This window comes from Mus musculus, chromosome 13 (assembly GCF_000001635.26).
Source record: "Mus musculus strain C57BL/6J chromosome 13, GRCm38.p6 C57BL/6J".
NCBI lineage: Eukaryota > Metazoa > Chordata > Mammalia > Rodentia > Muridae > Mus > Mus musculus.
Genome location: NC_000079.6, coordinates 91,158,200 through 91,186,180, shown reverse-complemented (window position 1 = coordinate 91,186,180; position 27,981 = coordinate 91,158,200). Strand labels below are relative to the sequence as shown.

General features: G+C 44.3%; 1 protein-coding gene across 8 annotated transcripts in view; it reads left to right on the top strand.

The window, feature by feature from the left end:
* Positions 1–27,981, top strand: part of Atg10 (autophagy related 10) — a 289,378-nt gene that overhangs the window by 38,545 nt on the left and 222,852 nt on the right. The window contains exon 1 of one of the 8 annotated variants that reach the window (XM_011244552.3): positions 18,882–20,330. The exons of the other annotated variants lie outside the window; for them this stretch is intronic. The gene's annotated coding sequence lies outside the window, so the exon portion shown is untranslated. Of the gene's footprint in view, positions 1–18,881; positions 20,331–27,981 lie in introns of those variants that run through there. 8 annotated transcript variants of the gene reach the window in all.

Sequence of the window (27,981 nt, the reverse complement as noted above, 5' to 3'; positions counted from 1 at the left end):
ATTATTAGTCATTGGAGTTAAACTAATAGAGCAGTTAATTTAAAAAGTAAATATGCACCAATATGTTCATCATATATGAACAGTTCTCTCACCTCTTCACATGCTCTGTCAGATGGTTAGAGGCAGCTACTTGCGGCTCTTCTTGCTTCTTTTGAGAACTTTTTTTTGGTGGTGATGGGTATCCCTGGTGGGCAAGCGTTCATTCTTTCACTGAGTGCCACTTCAGCACCCTTCTTGCTTCATTTAGTATTCAGCTCTATATGCTGTAGATTTTTTTTATGTCCATAGTTTCTCTGAGTACAATGTAGGTATTACCTATTAAAATCACTAAATAGGCTTGAAGTAGAAACTTGTGGGTCCTTTGGGAAGTCAGTTGTGTTGGGTGGTGTTTTGCTTGTAAGCTGTCTGCCTTACATTGTGTGGTTAAGCTCCAGTTGTCAGGACTCTGCTGGTGTGTTGGTGGCTCCTTGCAGCTTCTTGTAGCTTCCTCAGACTTGGGCCAATTGGCAGTGATGTCAGCTGATACAGACTCATGTACTAAGATAAGATGAGTGAGGCAAGATCTGTGGAAGACATGTGATGTTTGGAGGGAGTATAAATAGAACTCAGGTGAAGAGGAAAGGGGCTTGCTTGTAGAGCTAGCTGTGCAGCGCTTGTTGGTCTTGTGTTTTTGCTGATCTTTGCTTTGCTGAGAGAGGTACAGCTGAGAACTCCTCCTGCTGACTTGTGCTGATTCCGTTGAGGCCTGGCTGTTCCTGATAGGCTGTGTCACCGCTGCCACTATCCTAACACTACTGAACTGCTAGTGTATACTGCTGACTTGTGAACTGAACTGCTGATTTCCTGACAACACAGATGGGATTTGCTCCAAAGAATAATTTCTAAACAGATCCATTTCCCCCATATTCTTACATTTCTACTACCTCTGGAGGGTTGTGGGCTAGAAGAGAGAATATAAATCATTTAAGAACCATCACTAAAAATAGGATTTGAAAAAATTTGAAGTTACATAGACTGTATATGCATAGATTCAAATTCATGTAACTTTGACTCTACAAACTAGAATTTTTAACAATAACAACAAAAATATGGTATTGTAGGAGGCTGAGGCAGGAGAATACGAATTGGAGGCCAGCCTTGGCTATCTAATGAGCTGATATAAAAAAGCAAACTTCCATTTAATTTTAATTTTAGGATGTATAAAGGCTCTTTAGTACTTGTTCACAAGCATTGTCCTGTTATTAGACTCTAATAACAGAGTATGGCAGTATGATTCTAGTGTGTGTATGTGCACATATATTTGACAACACAAATGTATAGAGGTCAAAGGCCAACTCTGGGGAGTTGGTTCCTTTCTATCCTTTTTATGTGGGTCCTGAAAATCTAACTCAGGCCATTGTAGTGGCTTAGCCATCTCAAATGTGCATGATGTCATTTTTTTTTCACACCTCCCTAAAACGGTTGGGACCTATATCCTTTGATATTGTCTTAACTGTCTCCTCTTGGCCCTCATCTGAAGCTTAAACAGAAGTCTAAAATGAACTTGAGTTTATAATATATCCTTCCTTTAGTTCCTGAACTGTATCATGAGAACAGCTCAGCTTGCTGACCCATGGTGGGACTAAGCCACATCATACCCAGGCAGGCCACTCCAGGGCAGTCAGCCCCAGCTACCATTGGCTGATTGCATATGTATACGCAATCCTTGAGGCCATCAACTGAGCCTGCTCCCCGTCAGTGCAGGGACTGGTTTGTAGACTGCTACTAGGAAAAGGCTGATAAGCATAGGCTGGTTTACTGTTTAGCAGTTTCTAACTACTAGGCCTCTAAGCAACAGCTCGGTCCCAGGCTGTATCTTTTCAGATGTGTCCAATTCTTAGAATTGGATAATTATTTATCCTTTAGATAATTATAACTAACTTAGAGTCTGCTTTTATGACTGAAGGTTTAAGTGCCCCTGCCCCTTCTCCCTGCAGCTCAGTCTGTATCCAACAGCTTAGAATGAAGAAATGCATTCATTTTAAGTAGTTATAAAGGCCAGGTTAGGGGTACAGCTCAGTGGTAGAGCGCATCACAGTCTCCAGTTCAAGTTTCCGTACCGGGGTTAGGGAAAGAATCCTTACAGTTCCCATTCGTTTTCTATAGTCTGAAACTATTGAATTTCTGAGCTGAGTGCAGTGGTTCAGTCCTGTATGTGAAAGGCTGGGGCAGGCAGACCCTGAGTTTAAAAGCAGCTTGACTTGCATAGTGAGACCATATCTCAAAATAAATAAAATAAAAATGTCTGTCATGTATTCTATACATTTTAATGTTATTAGATAATTTTCATTAAAGCTAGAAAATTTCATCACTTTTATGGAAATTGTTAGAGGCCAGGACAGAGAAGGAGGAGACACACACACTCTCTCTTTTTTAAATATCTATATAATTCTTTCTTTTTTATTAGATATTTCTTTACATTTCAAATGTTATTCCCTTTCCTAGTTTCCCCTCTGAAAATTCCCTATCCCCTCCCCCTCCCCCTTGCTCCCCAGCCCACCCACTCCTATTCCTGGTCCTGGCATTCCCCTATACTGGGGCATAGAGCCTTCACAGGACCAAGGGTGTCTCTTCCCATTGATGACCAACTAGGCCATCCTTTGCTACATACATAGCTAGAGCCACAAGTTCCACCATGTGTTTTCTTTGATTGGTGATATAGTTACAAGGAGCTCTGAAGGTACTGGTTAGTTCATATTGATGTTCCTCCTGTGGGGCTTCAGGCCTCTTCAGCTCCCTGGGTATTTCTCTGGCTCAGGAGGAGACACTCTTGAATAGTGTTAATGAATACATCATTAATATGTCAGATGACATAAAGGCAACAGAATTTGTATTGTGTATATAATTTGTTAGGTAGAACAGCTTTTCATTTCAGATAGGTTCATACCTTAGAAACTTCTAATTTATATCATAAGTTAGGATTCCTTAAGGGAATGCTGTGAAGAATATCAATGCTCTATAAAGAAGCATAAAAACCCCACAGAGTATGAAATACTGAAGGTGGTAGCTCACCGCTTTGGAACATGGAAGGAGTTAGGGACACCTGCGCAAAGTTCTGCTCTGATGGGCTAACTGGAATGGCAGGAGGGTAGAAAGCTTTGTGTCAGGAGTGCCAAGGACACTGAGGAAGAACCAGCCATACATGTTTAATTGACAGAGAAGCTGCTGCAGTGGTCTGTCTGTGACTTCCAGATCTTGTGTGTCCCAGTGGAGAGTCCAGGAACATCCAGAGCTGCCTTCACAAGCATCTGTGTGTAAAGGAACAGGGCTGGATGTAGCCGTTCTGTGCCATGTTACATTTAGGGAGCTTTCTCAAAACTTTATGAGCTAGAGGAATCAAAAATGAGCATTATTTCCTTTTTGGCGTATACAAATAATTAAGGGGAGCTGCTGATAATGTGCTAATAGAAGTGTATCTTTGGGATGGGCAAACCATATCTGTGATGACCTCGCCTGACCTCACATGGCCTGTGTGGGCAGAGCAAGCCTGAGACAACCCCAAGTCCAGCTGCCTAGGTGAGCAGACCATGCCTAAAATGATCTGGCCTGGTGCCACACAGCATGGGTGGGGCATAGCACTCCAGATATCCAGAATCCCTGGGTACCACTAAGATGAACAAGTGAGTGAAGGAGAGATGGAAGAGAAAGAGCTGCTGCGGCCTCCAAAGGCTGAGATGGGACCCCCAGAGCAGGTTGGCTAATGAGCTCTGGGTTTGGTCATGAGATCTTGGCTCAGTGGATACAGTGGAAGAGTGATGGATAAAGGGATATTTCTGACATCAAGCTCAGACCTCCACATGCCATACACACATGTATATATACATATATATGTACATCTACACATATGTAAAATTCATGCATACACATTAATGAACAGCATTCGTACTTGGAAATGAAAAGAAAAAATTTTTATAGAGTTTTGTACATGCCACAATTTTAATAATGAAGAAAAACTTTTTTTTTTTTGAGACACTGTTTCACTAAACCAGGCTGGCCTTAGGCTCATAATCCTACTGCCTCAGCTTCCTCTGTGAAAATAACAATCAAGACACTAGAGCATCATCTCTAGATGAGGAAAAGTTGCAGTGTTAATTGAAATGCAAGATTTTAGTTGTGTTCACTTCTTTTTTTTTTTTTTTTTTTGAGACAGGGTTTCTCTGTGTAGCCCTGGCTGTCCTGGAATTCACTCTGTAGACCAGGGTGGCCTCGAACTCAGAAATTCGCCTGCTTCTGCCTCCCAAGTGCTGGGATTAAAGGCGTGCGCCACCATCACCCAGCCAGTGTTTACTTCTTAAAAAGGCTTAGTTTTGAATTTTTATTAAAGTAAGTGTGTGTGTGTGTTTGTGTGTGTGTGTTTGGCATATACATGCCACATGTGTGAAGGTGCTGTGGAGGCCAAAAGAGTGTTCTGGATGCTGTCAGGTGGAGTTACAGTTAGCTGTGATCCACACAAATACGGCTGCTGGGAACTGTGGTCATTTGGAAAAGCAGCGGATCCTAAGTTCTACACCTGAAGCTAACTGAGCTCAGACTGGCTATCCACCTAAGAGTCCCCTGCCTTTCCTTCCTAACATGCCAGGATTGCAGGCACTCGCCACCACACCTGGCCTTCCTGTCCATAATTCATAACATTGGCATAAAAGTGTCTTTTTTATGTTGGCTAGAGAAAGTAAAGAAGACTCATTTGTTTCACTGGATATGACACTTGGAAGTAGACTTTAGGATTACCCAAATTCTGGTTATTGCTGAGAAAGGCTTTTCCATCATTCAGAGAGTGATAAATAAATGCTCCTCTCTTTGGAGCATTTGCCTGGGGCTGGAGAAGAGATGGAGGGCAACTGCACTCATCAGACTGTACCAAGAAAAGATAAGATTTCTCACAGTATTTCCAAATTCTCTCCGATACACCCTGCTGTACTTTTCAAATGTGAATTTTTATGCATGTGAAAAGGGTCAAGCAGTGAATTGATTATTGTGACAATCTAGAAGGCTAAGACAAGAATGCCAGCTCCAACAGGTCCCAGAGTGTCAGCTAAGAGACTTCAGGCAATGATGTGGAGAGTTAGGGCTGGCATTAAACACGTAGAATGAAGCCCATTACTTCATGTGCTTCCTTACTAAAATGTTGATTAAAACAATATAAAAACAACCAGGAGTGGGAACAGTTCTGGCTTAAGGAAGTGAAGTTACAAGTGGGGCAGGCATTGCTAGGGATGAACCCTGCTCTGGCTTGTGTGTTAGTGGTGTAGCGGATCGGGATCGAGCAAGGAGGGGTGGCGTGGGGGTGGGGTGGGGGTGGGGCAGGAGGGTGATGACCCAGCCTGACTGGTTTGTTACTTTTCAGATGGCCTCTGGAAAATGTAGATGACCTAAATGCCTGGAAGAGAAATGGGTTGTTCTAGGTATTTCTAACTTACTGGTGTGGACTGATCAGATAAAGTACCGTGTGAAACCTGCCCTGTGGGAACGCACCATTCATTGATTATTACTTTATTTCGGGCTCCATACTCCTTTGCAGAGGTGGACATGCTTCGCCTTGACACTGGTAGGCAATATAGCCATTATCACTACTCTCGCTTTTACAGATAAGGAAACTGACTCACATGTTTAGTGGTGAGACTAGGGTATGGAGCCAGGTAGTTTCACTTTAGTATTTGAGAATTGAACCCTCTGCTGATTTGTATCTCAGATGACACCGTACTGACACCGGCCACCCATCTCCTGAACTTTCACCTCCAGTCTTAAGACGGAGGATCCCTGTGCTCTGGGGCTTGTGTGGACAGCAGGGCTTACCGTGGATGCTGCCCTCCATGGCCCTTCTCAAAGGCCGAGGCACAGACATCTCCGGGTCCCCCTGAATTGCTTGTTTGTAGGAAAGCTGGAGAGCATGCTCTAATCTTTCAGCATCGTCACATGTACTCAGTAGTTGCCTGTTATCCTTGTAGCTGCACTCCAGAATGTGGCAGCTACTGCTCACATGTGGTAATTGAAATACAGATTTAGGTTAAATAACATTGGGAAGTTTGGTTTCCTAGTTGGATTAGGTGGTTCCCTGTGATGTCTGCCTGCCTCTCAGATAGTGCAGAGTAGTTCCATCATCAAACGTGTCTCCCAGGCAAAGGCATCCTCACAGGTCTACCCTGCCAAGTCAGCTGCGTCCCAAGCCAGAGCTCAGCTCCCACTGGCCTTTACCTCCTGCTCCCTAACCTTTCTGTTAGTTGGCAGCAGGGCTCTGTCTTCTCCTCTATTGTAAAGAATCCTAACTGAGGAAGAAGGACATTGCGGTGATCACTAGTTGCTAATTCATGTTACAGTTTTGCTTGCATCAGGTGTTTTCGTGTTACTGTTTTTGTCCCCCTGTCCTCATCTTGTCCAGTCAGTATAACAGCTGCAGATGGAGTCCCAGAGCTTCCGAGTGTGGCAGTTTGGCACACGTGCTTCTTCCTGGTGACACGGAGCCCCTGTGGCTTAGCATTGCGCTTGCATGTCTAGTAGCTCCAGTGTCTGTTTAATTGGATTCTTTTGCCTAAATTTAGGATTTTATTTTTACTGGTGCTAAGTAAAAATTTTGCCTGTTATGACTTGTTTTTGTTAATCCTTGATCTGCTCAGTTGACAAACCCTTGTTGTTATAATATAAGGATTTGATAAGACCGTTTGTGGCAGTGGGGGCTCAACAGGTCACGTCAGATCTCCTTTTGAAGAATGCTCTCTGAGCAGGCTGTCTTACAGGAGTGAGTTTACTCCTTGGCCAAGCAGTTTAGAATGCTTTCAGAAGTGGGTAATCCTGAGTATTGGGTCTGCAAATCACCAAAGCTGTGAAATGTATAGAGAATGGAGTCTGTTGCAGGTATGCAAAGCAGTGGATTGAGGGTGCAGTGTTGATGAGAAGAATTTACTATATGGAAGGAAGTTATCAAGGTTAGTTAGGAAAAACAGTGTGTGTTAGTAAATTCAGGAGAACACACATGGCTTACAAATACCACATAGCCAAACAAAGGGGGGCAACTGTAGGGTATTTCCATTCTTGTGACCACAAAAGTGAGTGAGCCAGAACATACTGGGAATTAAACAAAGTAGGGTTAAGTTTTCATTAAAGGCTGTGCTATGCATTCACCATTCCTGGTTGCCCTGGCAACGGGGCTCCTTCGAATGCTAATGACATTATAATGAGAAAAAAGCCCACATATGCAAATGCAGTAAATAGTAATTAGAGGCAGAGCCATACGTGGAATGGCGAGCCCCACCTTGTGAAGGTCTGGGAGGAGTTGGTGAGGGGTTTGTATTGGAGACAAAGAGTTGGCACAAGAAGGGGTTTGTGTTCAGCAGAAAAGGCTGAGTTGAGGCTGGTCATAGCCTCCTCTAGCGTGCATGACCTGCAGATACCTCGTTTCCCTGGCAGAATTTAGTCAGTCAGAAGTCTTGTGGTTGGAGGACCACATTGTTTCAACTGTTCTACCTGTTGGCATCACTGTATGGAAAGAATCTTAGCTGTGTGCCTGCTAAGCCTTGGGGCCCCTGCAGCATGTTGCTGCCTGCAGTTCTTTCTCTGCCCACACCAGGCAGGGCTGGGCCTGCCCAGGCAAGGCAGTGGGACCAGGGTGTGTGTCTGTGAAGAGACACAGAAGACAACTCTGGGTTCCTTCAGATACGTAGGGGGCCGATGAAGGAAACCGTTTGGTTAATATAAGGTGTATTTGAGTAGTAATACATGCTGGGACATCACTGGGGATGTGCAAAGTTATATGTCTCACAAGTGTGGCACATGGAGTTTTTGATTTGCCTCATTGGTTAAAATCAGCGACTGCAAATCTGTGCTCAGTTTAATTCTCTTCCCTCTGTTTCATTTGTTCAGTTCTTCTGTTTTTATTACCATATGTCTGCTGGTATGCAGTGTTTTTCTGATTTTGTTTTTTTTGTAGAACTGGCTAGAAAACTTATTTCCTGCTTCATATTACCCCAATTCTTTGGTCTTTTGGTGGTAATGGACTCCCAGATAGTTGGATAAAAATTACCAGGGATGACTATTTCAATTCATTCATTCTTCTGATCTTTTTTAATTTTAAAAATTTACAGTGGAGCACATATTTTTTGTGAAAACTTTGCATTAAAAATGGAGTAATATAGAAGCATATGATAAATGTTGGGTATAACAGTGATAGAACACTTAGCTTAGCACACATGATGCCTAGATTAGCCTCTACCACTTAAAAAGAAAATACAGTAAAATGTATTTGTCATCTTTGCTCTGGGGACTGAGTGCTGGCCTTTCATGTCCTCTGCCACTGAACTTCACTGTCAGCCCATGTATTTTTTATTGCAACAATCTCAAGTTTCTTAGGCATATCTCCATTCTACCTATCAGACCCTGAGCCTAAGCTTCTCAGATCATCAGTGCTATGAGTGAATTTCAAATCCCTGTCCTCTGTATGTCAACTGGTGTTGTAGATGATGCACCCTAGTGAGCCATGGATGTGTAGTGAGTGGATTGCTATGAGCCAGGGACTTTTAATACTGCTCTCTTCTCTCTTCTCTCTTCTCTCTTCTCTCTTCTCTCTTCTCTCTTCTCTCTTCTCTCTTCTCTCTTCTCTCTTCTCTTTTCTCTTCTCATCTCTTTTTTCTCCCTCCCTTCCTCCTTCCTTCCCTCCCTTCCTCCCTCCTTCCCTCCTTCCTTTCTTTGGAAAGTGGTTTGTGTATTCTTTAGAATATGTCTTTCAAAGAAGGGGCCACGAGGAGCAGGTGTAATTAAGAAGCACGTGTCCTGTGCCACTCCATATTCACATTTCAGGGAGTCTGCTTTGGCCAGTGATCTCCCTCACACTATGCTCTCACTCTAGTGCTAGTGCTTGTATATGTGATTCTTCCGTAGTTGGTACCACTTGAGTATTTTGTAAGACATTGTGGTTAGTGCCTTTTCTTTGCCAGCTTTTAGACTTGCCGCATTTGATTACCTTCTCCAGAGAAAACATAAGTTGAGCATTTCTCATTTGGTGGATGTTTCATTTGTTGTTTCAAATGATACACCAGAGAAAATCTGTACAGTAATGCACACATACATTTATGTCTGGAGAGAGGATAGTTTAAAATAGAATTGCCAAATGATCATGGTCTCCATTTACCTTTTGATAGATACTGCAGAATTACACAACCTATATAAGTGATCTGCTTGGTGCTGCTCAGTTGGTCTCTTTGTTGCCTCTCACCTAATGACTCTTCCTAAATGGATCACCCTCATTTGTCATCTACAACATTGGTGGGAGGCCTTCTGGCTCAGCCTTTGGTCTTCTTTTCTGGGTTTAGACTCTCTGGAGGGAATCACATCCAGCTACTTGGCTGTAAACACTAATTATACAGACACACCACATATCACTCATAGTCATACACCCTCACACACTACACACACACACACCCATACACATAGGCTTGTTCAAACACACAGGTACTCACCCCACCACCACACACACACCACATATACATCACAGACTCACACAAACACACCACACACACATCACCCCCAAATACTCATTCACTCATACACACACACACTACACGTATACCACACACACAGTTACTCAAAAACCACACACACATTACACACACAGTCACAGTCACTCACACACACACACACACACTACACACACATACTCATATACACACATACCGTCACTTATATATACAAATTCATACACACATACTCACACATACCCCTTCACATGAACACAGTACACACGTGCACACACCAAACAATACTCAGGCACACACACATACACCACATACATACTCACTAATACACACAAATAGACCATAGGCACTTGCTGTCTCACATACAGACATACACTTTATGTTTTAGGCTTATGTCCCTGAACTTCAGATTTTGTGTGCATTATTCTAATTGACATTCAATCTAATGCCTATTAGACATTGTGAACTTGACTTATTTTTATCACTGCACCCCTCCACCTGCTTTTTCCACATATGCCTTATATCATTAAATCTTAGTTTCCAGTTACATAGGAGGAGATCCTGAAGTAACCTTTCATTTTCTGTTTCTCGTATAGCCCACGTGTAATCATTCACACATCTCAATAACTCTACCTTTAAACTACACTGACAGTCATTTCTCTTCCGTCCATCATGTCACTTAAACTCAGGCATCTATCGTTTTCATCTGATTGTTACAATTGTTACAATTAATTATGTAATTAATGTGTAGTGTCTCTAACCAGTAGCAAGAGTGAGATTTAAAAATGTGAGAATGCTGAGATAAGGTTTGTGGAAGGTTTTCCAATGACTTTGCAGTTAGTAAAATCCAAAGCTTTGACAGTTGCTTCCAAGGCCTTAAATGGCTCTTCCTTGTGATGGCTGATCTTCCTGGTCAACTGGAGTACCTTTACAGTTACCTAGGAATCAGTGTCCCGAGCATATGTCTGTGAAAGTGTTCCCAGAGAGGCTTACCCAAGGAGGGAAGACCCACTCTGAAGGGGGCGGGGGAAGTGCACTTCTACCTTATGGCCCTGGTCCTAGGCCCTGGTTCTGGTGTGGAAAGGGAAGAGAGAGCTCAGCCCAGCACCAGTGCCAGCCCTCTTTGCCTCTTGGCTGTTAATGTGGAGTGAGCAGCTGTCCTTGTTTTTGTTTCCACAACTAGACCTGCTGTGATTGTCATGCCTTTCCCAGCATGAAACACCTTACAGTCAACTGTGATTCAGAATAAACTCTTCCTTAAGTTGCTTTAGTCTAGCAGGGGCCAGCGAGATGGTTCAGGAGCAGGGCCTGTGAGGTGGTTCAGGAGCAGGGCCTGTGAGGTGGTTCAGGAGCAGGGCCTGTGAGGTGGTTCAGGAGCAGGGCCTGTGAGGTGGTTCAGGAGTAAGGCCTGTGAGGTGGTTCAGGAGCAGGGCCTGTGAGAAGATGGTTCAGGAGCAGGGCCTGTGAGGTGGTTCAGGAGCAGGGGCCTGTGAGGTGGTTCAGGAGCAGGGCCTGTGAGGTGGTTCAGGAGCAGGGCCTGTGAGGTGGTTCAGGAGCAGGGCCTGTGAGGTGGTTCAGGAGCAGGGCCTGTGAGGTGGTTCAGGAGCAGGGCCTGTGAGAAGATGGTTCAGGAGCAGGGACCTGTGAGGTGGTTCAGGAGCAGGGGCCTGTGAGGTGGTTTAGGAGCAGGGCCTGTGAGGTGGTTCAGGAGCAGGGCCTGTGAGGTGGTTCAGGAGCAGGGCCTGTGAGGTGGTTCAGGAGCAGGGCCTGTGAGAAGATGGTTCAGGAGCAGGGGCCTGTGAGGTGGTTCAGGAGCAGGGCCTGTGAGGTGGTTCAGGAGCAGGGCCTGTGAGAAGATGGTTCAGGAGCAGGGCCTGTGAGGTGGTTCAGGAGCAGGGCCTGTGAGGTGGTTCAGGAGCAGGGCCTGTGAGAAGATGGTTCAGGAGCAGGGCCTGTGAGGTGGTTCAGGAGCAGGGACCTGTGAGGTGGTTCAGGAGCAGGGGCCTGTGAAGGTGGTTCAGGAGCAGGGCCTGTGAGAAGATGGTTCAGGAGCAGGGCCTGTGAGGTGGTTCAGGAGCAGGGGCCTGTGAGAAGATGGTTCAGGAGCAGGGGCCTGTGAGGTGGTTCAGGAGCAGGGCCTGTGAGAAGATGGTTCAGGAGCAGGGCCTGTGAGGTGGTTCAGGAGCAGGGCCTGTGAGGTGGTTCAGGAGCAGGGGCCTGTGAGAAGATGGTTCAGGAGCAGGGCCTGTGAGGTGGTTCAGGAGCAGGGGCCTGTGAGAAGATGGTTCAGGAGCAGGGGCCTGTGAGGTGGTTCAGGAGCATGGCCTGTGAGGTGGTTCAGGAGCAGGGGCCTGTGAGGTGGTTTAGGAGCAGGGCCTGTGAGGTGGTTCAGGAGCAGGGGCCTGTGAGGTGGTTCAGGAGCAGGGGCCTGTGAGAAGGTGGTTCAGGAGCAGGGGCCTGTGAGGTGGTTCAGGAGCAGGGCCTGTGAGAAGATGGTTCAGGAGCAGGGCCTGTGAGGTGGTTCAGGAGCAGGGCCTGTGAGAAGATGGTTCAGGAGCAAGGCCTGTGAGGTGGTTCAGGAGCAGGGCCTGTGAGGTGGTCCAGGAGCAGGGACCTGTGAGGTGGTTCAGGAGCAGGGGCCTGTGAGAAGATGGTTCAGGAGCAGGGCCTGTGAGGTGGTTCAGGAGCAGGGGCCTGTGAGAAGATGGTTCAGAAGCAGGGCCTGTGAGGTGGTTCAGGAGCAGGGCCTGTGAGGTGGTTCAGGAGCAGGGGCCTGTGAGAAGATGGTTCAGGAGCAGGGCCTGTGAGGTGGTTCAGGAGCAGGGCCTGTGAGGTGGTTCAGGAGCAGGGCCTGTGAGGTGGTTCAGGAGCAGGGCCTGTGAGGTGGTTCAGGAGCAGGGCCTGTGAGGTGGTTCAGGAGCAGGGCCTGTGAGGTGGTTCAGGAGCAGGGCCTGTGAGGTGGTTCAGGAGCAGGGGCCTGTGAGAAGATGGTTCAGGAGCAGGGGCCTGTGAGAAGATGGTTCAGGAGCAGGGGCCTGTGAGGTGGTTCAGGAGCAGGGCCTGTGAGAAGATGGTTCAGGAGCAGGGCCTGTGAGGTGGTTCAGGAGCAGGGCCTGTGAGAAGATGGTTCAGGAGCAAGGCCTGTGAGGTGGTTCAGGAGCAGGGCCTGTGAGGTGGTTCAGGAGCAGGGGCCTGTGAGAAGATGGTTCAGGAGCAGGGCCTGTGAGGTGGTTCAGGAGCAGGGCCTGTGAGGTGGTTCAGGAGCAGGCCCTGTGAGGTGGTTCAGGAGCGGTGAGATAGTTCAGTGGGTAAAGCCAGTGCTGTGAAAACCTGAGACCTGAGTTTGATCTCTGGAAGCGCTGAGAAAATAAAGGGAGAGAACCAGTTCCCTCCAGTTGTCTTCTGACCTCCACCTAGGCCGTGACATGGATGGCCCCCTTCATACCCCATAATAAGTAAAAACTAAATTAAAAAAAAAAGTTACGGACATGGTGGGGCATACCTTTAATGCTAGCACTCAAGAGGCAGAGGCAGAGGCAGGTGGATGTCTGAGTTTGAGACCAGTCTGGTCTACATAGGAAGTTCCAAGACAGCCAGAGCTATGTAGAGAGATCTTGTCTCAAAAACCAAACCAACCAAACCAAACCATAAAACAAAACAAAAAACCCTAAAATAACAACAACAACAATAAAAACAAAAACAACCGAAAAACTGTACGAAAACCAAAATAAAAAAAAACCATTAATCCTTCCTTCTTTCATTTTTATTACCTGTTTTGTTTTCAAGATTATGTTTTAATTACAGTTTCTCCCCTTTTCTTTCCTCCCTCAAAGCCTTCCCACATACCCCACCAACTGTTCAGCCAAGAGTTAATACTTTATGTAAAAGCAACAAGCACACATCTCTTGTGCAAAATTCCTTTCAACTTTAATAAATAGTAAAATTAAATGCTTTTGGTATTTAAAATTAAATACCAAAGTATTGTTTTAAAATAAGTGTCTTTATGGTTTATTATCAAGAAATGTTTTGCCGGATGGTGGTGGCGCACGCCTTTAATCCCAGCACTTGGGAGGCAGAGGCAGGCAGATTTCTGAGTTCAAGGCCAGCCTGGTCTACACAGTGAGTTCCAGGACAGCCACAGCTATACAGAGAAACCCTGTCTCGAAAAAACAAACAAACAAAAGAAATGTTTTGATTTGCACACCTGTTCTGTATACCTTTGTATAAAACCTGTATATGAAACCTGTATCAACATTTCTCAGATGAAGGAGTTCACGGGTGGAAACATTTGAGCAGCTCTGATGCCATGCACTGGTCCATTTGGAGCTCGCTGTGGAGAGCCGTGTGCCCTGTGTAGTTAGTTACTTTGTAGGCATCAGAGTGGCTGCTGTGGGCTCTTTGGTTCATGCATTTCTCTGTGAGTGAGCCCACACTCTCCACCAGCAGATGCTAATTCACGTACATAGAGAGGTCCACCGAGTTTTATGACATTCCCTTCCTTCCTTCAAACCTTTGTTCCGGTGTCCGCTCCTCTGTGAGGTTCTGCCTGCTCACCTACGGGAAGATAGCCCCCCCCCCCCCCATTGCTTACAGCTTTCCTCTCCGTAACTACTTGCTTGTATATGCAGCGGTTCTTACCCGTGTCTGGCATCCTGACTCCAGAGGGTGAGCTCTGCCAGGGCTTTTGTCTGGTTTGCTGACTGTGGTGTTCCCTGCATGTGATAAACACAAGCCACACTGAAGCAGCTGCTCATGATGGCAAGTGTCCACCTAACACACCGATCCATTTATATTCCTGAAGAAATATTCAACTGCACTTATTTTCTCATGTACTGTGTAAGACTGGATATCACGGTGTGTTCAAGTCTTTTTCGATAAAAGGTATACGTTATTTTCCTGTTTTTCATCACTTCTGGGTTTGAGCACATCTTTACACACTTATTGGTTGTGTTGATTTCTTTCAGGAGGGTCTAATTTATGCACGTTATTTTACTGTGGATCAGGAACTTTTAAATATTGATTTATGAGGACAGCATATGTTATCATACAACTTTTCATATTTTTTGCTTACTAAGATAGTTTCTCATTTTCATTCTCTTAACTTTGCATATACAAGTTTTACACTTTTAATGGATCTGCTGCTGTTTTGCTTTGTTTCTGAGCTGCTGTTTTGATTAGGAACTCCTTAACTTCTAAATCCTGGCAGCGTCCTCTTGGCACTGTTGTCTTGTTTGCTGCCTGTAGGGCACTGGTCCATTTGGAGCTCGCTGTGGAGAGCCGTGTGCCCTGTGTAGTTAGTTACTTTGTAGGTACCAGAGTGGCTCCTGTGGGCTCTTTGGTGCATGCATTTCTCTGTGAGTGAGCCCACACTCTGCACCAGCAGATGCTAATTCACATACATAGAGCGGTCCATTTCTAAACTCTATTTAATTCCCTGAACTAATCTATCACAATCAATTTCGTTTTTACTAATGTTCTGTAGTTGATTTCATCTATGATTATCCTATCAATCATCGCTCTTTTTGATTAAAGTTCTATTATATATTCTTTTTCAGATAACTTATTGTAGATATTTTATTACATTATTTTGCTAGTGAATTACTTAAGTGTGTGTGTAAGTGTGTGTGTGCGTGTACCATAGTAGATGTGTGAAGGTCAGAGGACAGTTTGCTGGGGTAAGTTCTCTCCCTCTAACATGTAGGTTCTGGGGATCAATTTATATTCAGGCTATCGGCCCTAACAGCAAGCACCTTTACCTAGTAAGGCATATTGTTATAATTTTTATTAGTTTTTCTTTATGAAATTAAAAATTTGTATTTTTTAAATTTTTAATTAATAGTTAAATTTATTTTTTAATTTTCTTAAGAGTTTTAAAAAAAATCATTGGGCCCAGGTGTTGGTTGCTTTCTGTTGACTGTTGTCTGATGTAGGTCAAGGTAATTATGATGGATTTCCTCCTCAGTTTGTTCTTTATTGTTCCATCAATAGTTTTCCTGGAGCCTTGAGTGTGGCTTGGTGGTAGAGTCTGGACAGTGTGCATGCAGCCTGGAGCTCAATCTCTAGTCCTGCTATAGCTTTCTGAGGTAGAACTGTCCTAGTGGTTTTGTCTAGAATTCCCTCGGTAGTGACGCCCAATGCACTTGCATGTTTCTGGATTAAACTGGGTTTTATGTGACTCACTTTTCTTATTTATTTTTATTATTTCATTTATTTTGTCTTATGCTACTTTTTCTGTCAACTCATTAGTGTAATTTTCATCTTTCCTTTTCAGTGTTTACTTACATGTTAAACCTTTTTTTTTTTTTTTTTTTTGGCTGCCATAGCAATAGGCAGGCCATCCTAAATGAGAACGGGTATGAAGTGCCTTAGCCTGTGTTGCCGTTAAGGTCAGGGTAGAGATTGGTGTGCAGGTATTTCAAAAACAGTCTCAGGGTGTAAAGTGCTCCTTGTGCACAGTTGCAGGGCAGAGGAGGGGAAGCCTCTCGAACGCGTGTTGTGGAGTTTCTTCTGGTGCCTGGCTCGTCACTGTTTCAGGATCTGCAGACAACTATGAAGTGAAGCAGTCTGCCGTGAGCTGAAAGGGGAAGCATTTATCTAAGGCTTTCCTTAGCTCAGCAGTCCAAGGTGGCCCCACAGTGTTTCCTACTTGGGTTCAGGACTGAATGGAGATGTGGCGGTGTGCGGGTGGACCCGCCATGCCTGTGTAATGCTCTAAACGTGCTGCTGAGTTGCTGAGCTAGAGTCATGTTTTTAAGCTTCTTCTAAGTAAGAAGGGTGGTGTGAGAATAAGTGGGAGCCACCTTCTAATGAACCGTAAGAGAAACGCTGTAAGAAAATAGATCAGTAATAAGCAATCTGTCCCTCTCTCCTTAAAGGTGGGCTATCTGTAGTCCGGGCTGCTCCGGAACTCTCCCCATGCATCCTTGCAAACTTGCTAAGTCATAGTGGTCTTCTTGTCTCTGCCTCCCACGTGGCAGGTTACAGGGGTGAGCCTTTGTGCACGGAGAAAAGATTTCCTTAAAGCTTCAAATAAACTGCTAGAAAGTTTTAAAGTATTTATGACTAGTTTATAATAAAAATAAAAGCGCAAATCTGTGTTAGAAGTCCTACAGATGAAGATTAGCACCTTCAGTGCTGCTTGGATTCATTCCTAAAGCCTTAGTGCCCCAATAGAAGAGTGAGCAAGCATACAGTAGCAGGGAAGCAGACAGTTCCTAGAAGAGAATATAGAGTTCATGGGCCAGGGATGCCTTGCTGGGGCTGGGGATGTAGCTCAGCAGAAGAATGGCTGCCTAACACTTATAAGACTTAGATTGTATCCCCAGAACTTCATCTAGAACCAAAAAGAGTCTGTCAGTCAGTCTGCCTTCGTCTCTGTCTCTGTGTCTCTCTGTGTCTGTCTCTGTTTCCTGGTTGGGGATGCTTCCTTTTCTTGTGGTACTGTCTAAAGTCACCTGGTGGCATTTGCCTGCAGCTGGGTGGGCTTAGACGGTAGCTTGACTAATGTGCCTGACACTCGGCTGGTCAGGGTTAGTGTTTGAGTGAGGGTCTTGGGTCGCGCCTGGGTCCTTTCAGGTGATTGATTCTCCAGTGGGCTGCACAGCTCACATGGACGCTGAGAGCAGAGGAAGGGGAAGCCACAGCAGCATCGGAATGCCACTTCTCACCCAGGCTAACAAGAGGAAGGGAACTCCAGATCAATAAAACAATCACAATGAAGAAAATTGCCACACCCAAGGGCAGCAGAACAGGCATTTTCTCACATGTGTGGTCGAGCTGGAAGGGAGACCTAGAAAAAAATCTTAGCAGTGTATGTCAGAAACATTAAAGCAATCAAGGTTTTTTGTTTTTTTGTTTTCCTCAGATTATGAGGGGAGAAGACTTTACTCACAAAGACACAAATAGTGAACAGTTTGTACTCACTGTGAACGTCAGAGCCATCCATGTGCAGCTGTATACAGCTGTTGCCTGCCATGTAGAAAGTCTCATGATAACGTGTGGCTGTTTTCAGTTGGTACATGATGGAACATGCTTACGGGGTGTACTGTGAGTGTGTGCAGATGCGCTGTAATGAGAGTAGCTGCCAGATGTGGTCCTCAGTTACCCTTCCTCTGTGACACAGATGTTCAGTGTCCTCTCTAGGCATCAAGTATGTAATATATCCCTATTAGCTGTCATCTCCCTGATGTGCACTGGAGTGCCAGGCTTCCTTCTCTGAACTGCAGTTAAGTATTTGTGATACAACATTCATTTTTATGGCATAATATACTTATAGGAAAGAAGTAGGCTTCACAGTTGTTTTTACGGTGGGGTTGAAAACTAATTTAAAGAAGTCACATTCAAAGCACACTGGAAGAAAATACACTACCCTTTAATGAGTTTTGTCTTTGTGTAATTAAAGTATAGATTTTTTTCCTTTAAAGTTTTATTTGTTGAGGAAGAAATGGTACTTTGTGACCCAATGATTTGATTTTGGAGTAATTTCACCATTAGCACTTAGAATAAAATGGGAATAATCTAAATTCCTTGTTGTGACCAATATATCTGTACATGATCTGACTCTCCATGTCTGCTCCTTCTGGCTACAGGACCTTTGCACCAGCTCTTCTCGGCCTGTACTTGCTTTTCTTTAGTTAACACTTTGCTTGAGTGTTAGCTTCATTTTGGTCTGTTACAACTCTACTTCCCAGAGGCACTGTCTCCTGCTGTCTGAGACAGTTCTTCCCATAACTTTCCAGCCACTGTTATTTCTATTTCAGGCTTCAGGCTGTATCAATATGGCGTAATATTAGGTAAGACTTCATGCATGTGCTGTTCTCTGATTTGGTTCATGTCCTAATTGTTTCCACTGCAAGTTATTACTGCCTGAAATGATAACATTAATGTTCAGTATCCATTTTCTGCATTCTGTCAAGATCTTATCTGGTCTCCAGCGTCTGGCCCCTGTGGCTTTGCTGGGTCCCAGGGCGTAGTAGGCAGATAGCAAGTACTTCTGGACACACAGATGGCTTCTGGTCACATTGAAGGGAGCAGTGTTTGGGGGCATTTGCCGTAGACACAGCCTCTTGTTCAAACAGATATGGAGTAGCAAGCCTTTCAAACTCGAGAGACTTTACAGTAACTGGGTCTGCAGAAGACCCCAGGAAGAACTGAGAGTACAAACCAGATCTAGTCATTGTAAGTTCAGCTCTTTTCTTTCTGTTAACAGCGATTAGAGATAGGAAAATGAAATTCATTTGCTCTTAGCTTAATTGGCTCTCCAAGCCCTTAACTGGCTCAAAACTGGACAAAATACAAATGGTGGCTTTCTCTGCCTTCCCCTGTCATCCCTGTTAGTTTCTGTTGTTAAGTCCTGAGGTTTAGTAAGATTTTCTTCTGGACTTATAAATAAGCTGTTGATTTTATGTAGTAGTATAGCTTTCAGTTCAGATGCTTAATTGTTTTTTAATCGTTAGAAGTTTAACTTAGGCACGGGAGAGCACTGGCTCTCTGCCTTAGTCCTTGAGACAGGACCTCTGAATGAACCGGGAGCTTGCAGTTTTGCTGGATTCCCTCTCCAGAAAGCACTGATGCTCCTCTGGCTTAGTGAGTCCCCTTGGTGCTAGGCTGCAGACCCAGGCACGATGCAGGGCTGGGGTCCAAGCTTGCTTAGTAAGTACTCTCACCAGTTAGCCGGCTCCCTAGTCCCCTGAGCCACTGTCTGTATTTGTCTTTTTTTGTTCATTATTGTCATTCCCCCCCCCCCCTTTGAGGAGCCACTGAAGGGCTTCCTGATAGCTGTTCTCACGCCGCTGTGCTTAATTCCATCCACTGTACATTTCTGTTCCATTTTGTTCACTGACTTTTTTTCTTATTATTTCAGTCAGGTTTTGGGTCTTCTGGGCATGCCTGTTCATTTTTTTTTTTTATTGGATTCTAGATGTTAGTTTATGCTGAATACCCCATTACCCCATTTCCACAAAAAGATGCACTGAGAATTCCAGGAGCTGATCTCTCTGTCTCTTTGTCTCTCTGTCTCTGTCTCTGTCTCTCCTTTTTCCTTTGGAAACTCTCTTGTTTTGTGCTTATATTGTGGTGTGCTTTCATTTGGAAGGTTCATTGCAGGTCTTTATCGTGTAACGGTTGGATTGGGATGATTAACATACCCCTCACTTCGAGTCCTTATCAGTTTTTGGTGGTGAGAAGATTTACAGTCCCCTTTAGCCACACTGAAGTCTGCAAGGATGGTTTTAGTTACAGTCACCTTATTGCGCAAGGCGACAGCTATCATTCCCGCCCAACGAAAACTCTGGTGACCAACTTTTCCCATTTCCTGGTTCCTCCTTTCCCCTGGCAATCAGTTTGATTCTTTCAGGGACTGTTTTTAAGATATAGTGGGGCAGGTCTCAACCAGCCTTTAGATTAGGTCTCATTTGGACCACCGCTGAGGTATGCCGAGGATGCTGTTCACTGCCGTGCGTGTCGGGACGCAGCTGGGCATATGAAAGACTCCGGCCCTGTGTGGGCTCTGAGGATTAGGTTGCATACTTCATCTGCCTGTGATTCCCAGGCTCTAGTAGTTTCCTTACATGCCTGCGTGAACACTACTCAGGGAGACGCAGCGTGCTCTTCTCGGTCGCCAGAGTTCCCTCTCAGTGGCTGCCGTGCGTGCACTCTGTCCACAGTTGACTCCCTGTTTCCTCAACTCAGAACGCTGCCTCTATAGAGCCAGTGACTCTAGGGCTCTGTTTGGCTTTGCTGCCTCTGACTTTGCGAGCTGGGCACTTCTGGAGTCTGGTTGCTTATTGCGTTTCTCCCAGAGATCACTGCCATGCGTGGTCTGTATGAAAGGTCAGAAAACACCTTCTTCATACTTTTATTTTTGTTTGTTAGAGTTTTAGCTATTTAACGTGGGGGAGATAAATCTAGTGTTTTATTTCATGGTCCATAGGCCAAAGGAATACTTAGCAGAGTGTTTTGTATGATACGAGTACATTCCCCCATTTATATGAATTTCAAATGCATAGACGTTTTAGGGAAAGACATGACTAACTTTATGCTCATCAGTTGGTTTGGTCTGTGTGGCGCACAGTAGTCGGAGGACACGAGTAGCCCATGAGGTGAGAACATGGACACTGTGGGACTCGGTGAAGCTCGCAGCCTGTGCTTTGTGAGGGGCTCAGCTGCTGCTGATGCAGCACATCTGCCTGGCCTTCCGTTCTCCACTGCTGAAGGTTGTCTCCTTGAGACACTGCTACTGAGCGCTGATTCATATGGAAGGAGAAGAGAGTCAGTGCCAGAGCTTTAAACATGCACAGACTTGGAGTGGAAATGACTTGAAGGGCAGAGACTGTGACTCATGCTGGGAAATATGTCAAGAAACTTTTGTTATATCCAAAGAGAGAGAGGGAGGGAGACACACACACACACACACACACACACACACACACACACGAAATGCAGCAGATCCTAGCCTCCTCTCCTCTCTGTCTGTTTCCCCTGTCTGTCCTTCCTCTCTGACACTGGCACTCTTTCAGTCAGTGAATGTTAAGTGCTCTTTTTGGCTCTTTAGTCTCGCAGTATCCGTGGGTTAGGAAGCAGGCCTTAACCTAGAGTACAGTCCCCTTTAATAGCTGCTGGTACCCTCTGCTCTATTTTTGGCTAGTGTCATTTTGGTTTCCAGAACGTCTCTGAGACTGTGGCCTGAATCTCAGGCTGGAGCAGTTGCAGTTTGGGTGTTTTTCTGAGACAGATGCCTATGTTTGGTGCAGGATATGGGGCTGTCTTTCTCCCATTCTGCCTGCCTTTCCTTTATAGACTGTCCCCTCTCCCACCGTCACCTAAGCCCATGGGTTTTGTATTGGTGACTTTGTTTAAAAATATAGCCTTGACAGATGTGGTCAAGATTAAAATAAGGTCACACTAGATTAGGACAGGTCCTGAATCTGTTGTGACCCGTGTCCTTGTAAGAAGAGGGACGTCTAGGTACAGAGACCAGATACCTGGGGAGGTTTCCATGTGCAAACACCCACACACCCCTCTTCCCCAGAGAGAGGGGGAGGGAAAGAGATGCCTGTAAGTTTTATTACACATCAGAACAGGGCAAGGACAGGTTCACCACTGAGCTTAAAAGATGTGTTGGCTAGGATAACCTAGCCTCCAGTACTACCCCGGGGATCTCTGTGTTATTTTAAGTTTTCAAGGCATTTCCTCTTTCGGCACTGCACGCATCCCAGAGAGGACATTCTCACCTTCTCTACCCTATCCTTCTCTTAGAGCAAGACCTTTCTCTGAAGAGTTAAGCTGTCAAAGCTCAGGGGCCTTTCATTCCCTTAAAGGCTGGGCAGCTTAGTGAATCGTCCATCCTGCTGTGTATGGATGGTGCTTGGCAACCTGGTTATTTTCTTTTATTAGAATTATCATTTCTTTCAATGTAATAAAGAATAAAATTAACTATTGTCTAAGTCCTAATGATGAAAGGAGTCAGATTCTGAGTAACTTTAAATGTAAAGAAAAGGCGGTGTGATCAGAGCTTGAGCAATCTGTATGCTTTTTTTCCCCTTTAAGTCTCTGATATTAGAAAGGCAAAGCCAAACCTTTGAGAACATTTCAGTGAGGGTAAACAGACAAAATATGGTAAAATCTTTACAAACTTAAATTGGAAGCAGGACCAGAGAGAAAAAATTCGTTTTCTCCAGTAGGCCCCGAATCGGTTATAACACCATCGGCCATTCCTCTGGCACAAATAAGCCGAAATGCTCTGGGAGCACAAACGAAATTGCTTAATATAATAAAAAGTATGAGGGCACACACGGAGGTCCCACATCTATGAACTAGAAATTGAAACTTCAAAATGGGCAAGTTGGAAAACCTGAAAACAAAACATTATTAAAAAGAGAGAGAGAGAGACAGAGAGAGAGAGAGAGAGAGAGAGAGAGAGAGAGAGAGAGAGAGAGAGAGGAAAGAAAATGCTTAATTGTAAAACCTAACGTTGCAGAAGCCTGAGTTAAAGTGCTTGTGTGGAGGTTGGGACCAAGTGAGCTTTAAACTCTTCTCAGTGTTTTGTCCAAGAAGAGCGTTAGTTAGCATCATCTAATATGTAACCATCCTTTAAAAACCATGTGCAGGCGGTGGAATTTCAGCTTAGGTCCACTTACTTAAGCAAGCATTCTTTCCCCAGATTCTGTTCCGAGGTTGCACTGGGTAACTTCCCCCCCTTTTTTTTTTTTTATGGACAGGGGACTGGTTTTCACCTACTCCCTCTTCTCTGGGACCAGAGTTCTTGCTGTGCTTTGACCTCTAAGGACGGGCTCAGAGAGGTGTGGTTCTCCTGCCTGTCCAGAAAGCTGGGAAAGTTCTGGAGATGACAAGAAGGTGAACTTGGTAGTTCCAGAGTCCTGTCAGGAAAGGGAGCAGGAGACAGGCTTGTCTGTATAAGAGCACAGCACTGGAGTTCTCAGCCGGGCTGGAGTTCTCTGTGTTGAATGGAATTGAAAATTGAAAGCTGTAAGTAGGCTTCAAACCATGCTACTGGAAAAATATGGTGAAACCCAGGCATTTGCTTCATTACAGCTCATACCTACAAGGGTTATTCCAAAAACTGAAAGGGGGAAGGGAGTTATTTGCAGAGCTTCGTGCACTTCATGCTCTCAGAACCATTCTAGTCACAGAGCATTGGGGGTCATCCTGGGCTTTGCTCCCTCTAGGTCTAGATCCCAGACCCCTGGGGTGTCAGGTTCAAAAGAAGCAAATGGTACCTGTGGTGTCTACAGCAGCACATTAGGAGCATACCCAAGAGCATGCTGGCCCCCAGGCTTCCTCAGTATCACAACTACCTGTGGCTCTTCTCATCCTGCCCCTCCCTTCCAAACTTCTCCAGCTCCTGGGCTTCCCTCCCCCATCTTCTCATTCCTTGTAACCCTGCCATTTTGCCGCGCTCTCTCCTGCTTCCCGCCCTCTCCCCCTCCCATCTTCCTCTCTCCCACTGTCACCCTCCTCCAACCCCTCCCATCTTGGTCTCCTTTGCCTGCACTCTTTTTGTCTGCCTCCAGCACTGTTTACGGACAAGCCAGTCTCTGGCAAAGGTTCAAGCTCCCTTTCCTGGCAGGACTCTTGAACTACCAATGCCACCTTCTTGTCACCTACTGTATGTTCTGGCCTTCTGGATAGGCAGGAGAACCACACCCTTCCAAGCTGCTCTGGCCTTTGCCTGACGCCTCTAGCAGTTCTTTCCCTCCTTTCTACAATAAGTCCTTCCCTGCAACCATACTTAGGAATGTTCTGGTTTATACAACTGGTGCTGAAACCCTTAGTTTATACATGGGGAACTATTATTTTTTCTTTCTTGTGTTGGGTCTTTATTTAGTATTACAAGGAAAATGATATATAATTATTATAAAGATAATATATAATATATATAATTTAAGTGAAAATATACTTTTTTACTTAATATATATTTTAAATATTTTTCCACCCAATGGCCCAACACATATATTTAAATAAGTGGTATTATTGTTCTGTAATCTATCTCTTCCTTGTAATTAATTAATTTTGAGGTAGTGTGTCTCCATACATAGCCTTTAAAATCATGGTCCTTCTTCCTCAGCCTCCACACGATGAGATTACAGGCCTGGTTCATGATTTTGGGTTTTGGGAGGATGAGATGCTGAAGATTTACCTAGGTTCTCAGGAGTGCTAGACAGGTATTCTTCTATATATGTCTTTATATATATGACTTTGACATCTTTCTTTGCAAGTGTATATATAATGATCTATTTCTAATAGCTCTATAGTATTCCACTGGGTGGGGAATTTTAATTATCTTAGTGGAGCCCATAATGATAAGTAATTTTTTAGGCATTATGTTGGTTACTTTTCTTATTGCTGTGACCAGAAGACTTAAAGATGGAAGAGTTTATTTGGGCTCACAGCTTGGGAGGAGATAGTGCATCATGATGGGGAAGGCAGAATGGCAGGAGAAGGAGCCAGCAGATCACATTACATCAGCAGTCAGAAAGCAGTGTGTTAATAGGTAGTGAGCTGGGCTATAAAACCTCCAAGCCTGCCTCTGGTGAGTCACTTTGTTTAGCAGAGCCCCACTTCCTAAAGATTCTACAGTCTCCCCAAAGCAAGGATCCCCACTGAGGGGCAGGTGTTCAGACACCTGAGCCTATGCAGGGCATTTCACATCCAACCTATAACAACTATTCTTAATTAAAAAATATGTGTATGTATGTGTATGTCTGAGTATATGAATGTATGCCATGTTCATGCAAGAGCCCTTAGTAGTCAGTACTGGGCATCTGATCCCATGAAATTGGAATTATAGGTGGTTGTGAGCTACCATGTGGGTGCTGGGGACTGAACCTCGGTCCTCTGCAGGAGCAACACACATTCCTTGCCAGCCCCTACAACAGGTATTCTTTTTTGTTTTTTTGAGATAGGGTTTCTCTGTATAGCCCTGGCTGTCCTGGAACTCACTTTGTAGACCAGGCTGGCCTCAAACTCAGAAATCTGCCTGCCTCTGCCTCCCGAGTGCTGGGATTAAAGGCGTGCGCCACCACACCCGTATTCTTATGATTTCCCTTAGAACTTTCAACAACAGAGCTCTAAACTGTTGGTTCCTCTGTGGCCGACGCGATTCCTTTGCCTACTTGAACCCCTTTCCTCCTGATTTCCCTCCCACTGATGATATCATTATGGCTCTATAATATTTAGACTCTGTTCAGTACCTATGGCTTAGTTTAAGTGTGGCAGAGGTAACTACTTCTGGTCAACAGTCTACAGATTTCATTGTTTCACACTGTGTGAAAAGGGAGACTCTAGAAGATAGCTCACTTATGTAAGAGGACAGCCAGGAGTTACATTATACAGATGGTGAACAGAGGACTCCCTGGCACGAGTGCCTCCACATGGGGTTCTTTCCCACAGAAAGGCAGGGTGAGTTTCCTCAGGTGGAGCTTAGTACTTGTCCTCAACCCTCTGCCCTGCTATACTAGGTCACGTTTAACACCTCGAAGTACTCAGTCTTCCACAAGAATGAAGTATATTATATCCCCATTTCTTTCCACTTTTGAATATTTGCTCTTGTTAGTTTTTATCAAAATGAGCCAGAGGCTAGTACTTACCCAGTGAATTAATTTCACTGGATCTGGTCACGCTATAATAACTCAGCTTTGTATTTAATATTTCCAGAGGTATCAGAGTCAGGCAAAACTCATACATGCATTTGAAAAGTGTAACAATCTTAAATAGCCAGGGCTAGAAACAGGTGGGTACTGGGATGCCTGGGGGATAAATTATGTTAGCATAGTCAACTCAAAGGATCACCATATCCGTAACAGTCATTTTCTGGGCTTCTGTATCTTAGTGTCTGACCTGTCAGGCCTTGCTCGTCTGTTTTATTTGTATATTTCTCTGAGAGAGGGTTTTTCTGTGTAGCCCTGGATGTCCTGAAACAGGCTTGCCTTGGCTTACCCTTGTTTTTCCGTGGGAATTTTTCTTCTTGTTCCTTCTTCAGTTGATCAGACTGGGAAAGCTATTGATGATTTTGGTCTCACCTTCAAGGACTTGTCCTAGGTCTGGCTTGTCCCCCTTGCCTGTGCCAACCTTGAAGGCCTTGTCCAGGAATTCCAGGAGTGACCTAGAAACTTGAGCTGGCTCCTCCCTTGGCCTTGCCCGGCCCTTTCTCTAGCCAGTCATTCTGGACAGCTGGGTTAAATTTCAGTGCCATGCCTTATTTCAAAGCACTGCTGAAGCATGTTAGATAACTTTTCCTTTTAAATAAAGGCATTTTAAAAAAGAGATGATTTGTAAAAAGCTTATTAAGTTCAGCAAGAGAAGCCCCATCATTATTTGTGTGGCTGGACTGTGGCAGGCATGTCCTCGCTCTCTGTGTGGGTGGCATAGCCCTATGACAGCTTGTAAGAAAGCAAATCCAAACACGTTCTGTCAGATGTGAATTCTTAGATCTTCATCCAAAATGTAGTCAGCGATACACCACAAACCTTGCCTCCACAAACCTCTGGGACTCCATAGAACCCACAGGATGTTTTCTTTCCAAAAGTTTTACCGTTTGGCTGTACAGGAGGAGCCTAATGGCCTGGAAGCAGATGTGCAAAAGACAGCCAGCTGTTGGTTTGAAGTAAGCATCACTTGCACAAAGATTCATACGCTAAAAAAATATAAAAAATACTCTCTCTGTGCTCCCTTATCATTTCAGAGGTTACCAATGAGACAAAGGTTGTCGGTATCTGTCTACATGAATATTCAAAGCACACATAGCATATATATCTAATAAATGCTTGAAGAAAATTTGAGTACCGTGGATAATGTTCAATGTAAGACTTGTAGACAATTACCAAGTTTTGTTTTTTTTTAGTTGTGAAGCATTTCATTGTTTTAAAATGTAATTTTATGTTACCACCTCTCATTGATGATTATTCAAGTATTTTTAGATCTGATGCCATGAAAACAGAATTTTATAATTAGTGCCAACAAAGGAATTTCACTTTCTACAGGTGTGACTGACTGTATCTATAAGTTCCGGAATGTAGCATTTCTGACTCTAGAATTTATACATTTTTTTTTCTCCTTTTCTTTTCCTTTTTAGGTTTTGAGACAGTTTTACTATATAGCCCTCGCTGGACCTCTGTCTGTAAACCAGGCTGGTCTTCAACTTGAAGAGATCTGCCTGCCTCTGCCTTTTGTGTGGCATTTATAGATGTGCACCACCATACCTAGCAATATATTTTAAGTTTTGGTGGCTTTTGCTAACTTGCTTTTCAGGAATATAATACTGATTTAATTTCTTTTTCCTGGCAGTGTGTTGGGGAATCCTGCCTGTTTGACCCATATTTTTGTGTGTATGTTACACATCATAGTTCTTTGATCCATAGGCCAAAGGGTTGTCACATCATTTTAAATTATTTTCCTTATGGTTAATGCTGAATGTCTTTTTATCCACACGTATTTCCTTATCTCTCTCTCTCTGTCTGCCTGCCTACATTCCCACCTATCCTCTGTTCATTTTCCGTGGGCTGTTAGTCTTTGTAATTGATTTGTTATAACTACTTGCATTTTGAGGAGTTTAAAGCTGTTTTATATATTGGAAAATCAGTGCTTTTCTATGACAAGAGCTCAATTTTTTTCCACTTTTATATTTGTCCTTTGATTTCTTTTTTTATTCTGTACAACATATTTTTTCCTTTTTTTAAGATAAATTTTATTATTATTTTGTGTGTATGTATGTGGTGTATGTATATATTGACATTGTGTTTGGGGAGGGGGGTGGCAGCGTGGAGGCCAGAAAGGGGTATTGGATCCCTTGGTATATTGGTGAGCTGCCTGATCCAAAAAATTGCTAGATTGTATATGTACAGTTCAGTTTGCGTGCTGAAATCTAAATTCTAGTCCTCTGATAGAACAGTAAGTGCTCTGAACCAGTGAGCCATCCCTCCAGAGCTCTGTCTCAGAGTGTTTCAGTCCTTTGGTTTTGACCTTG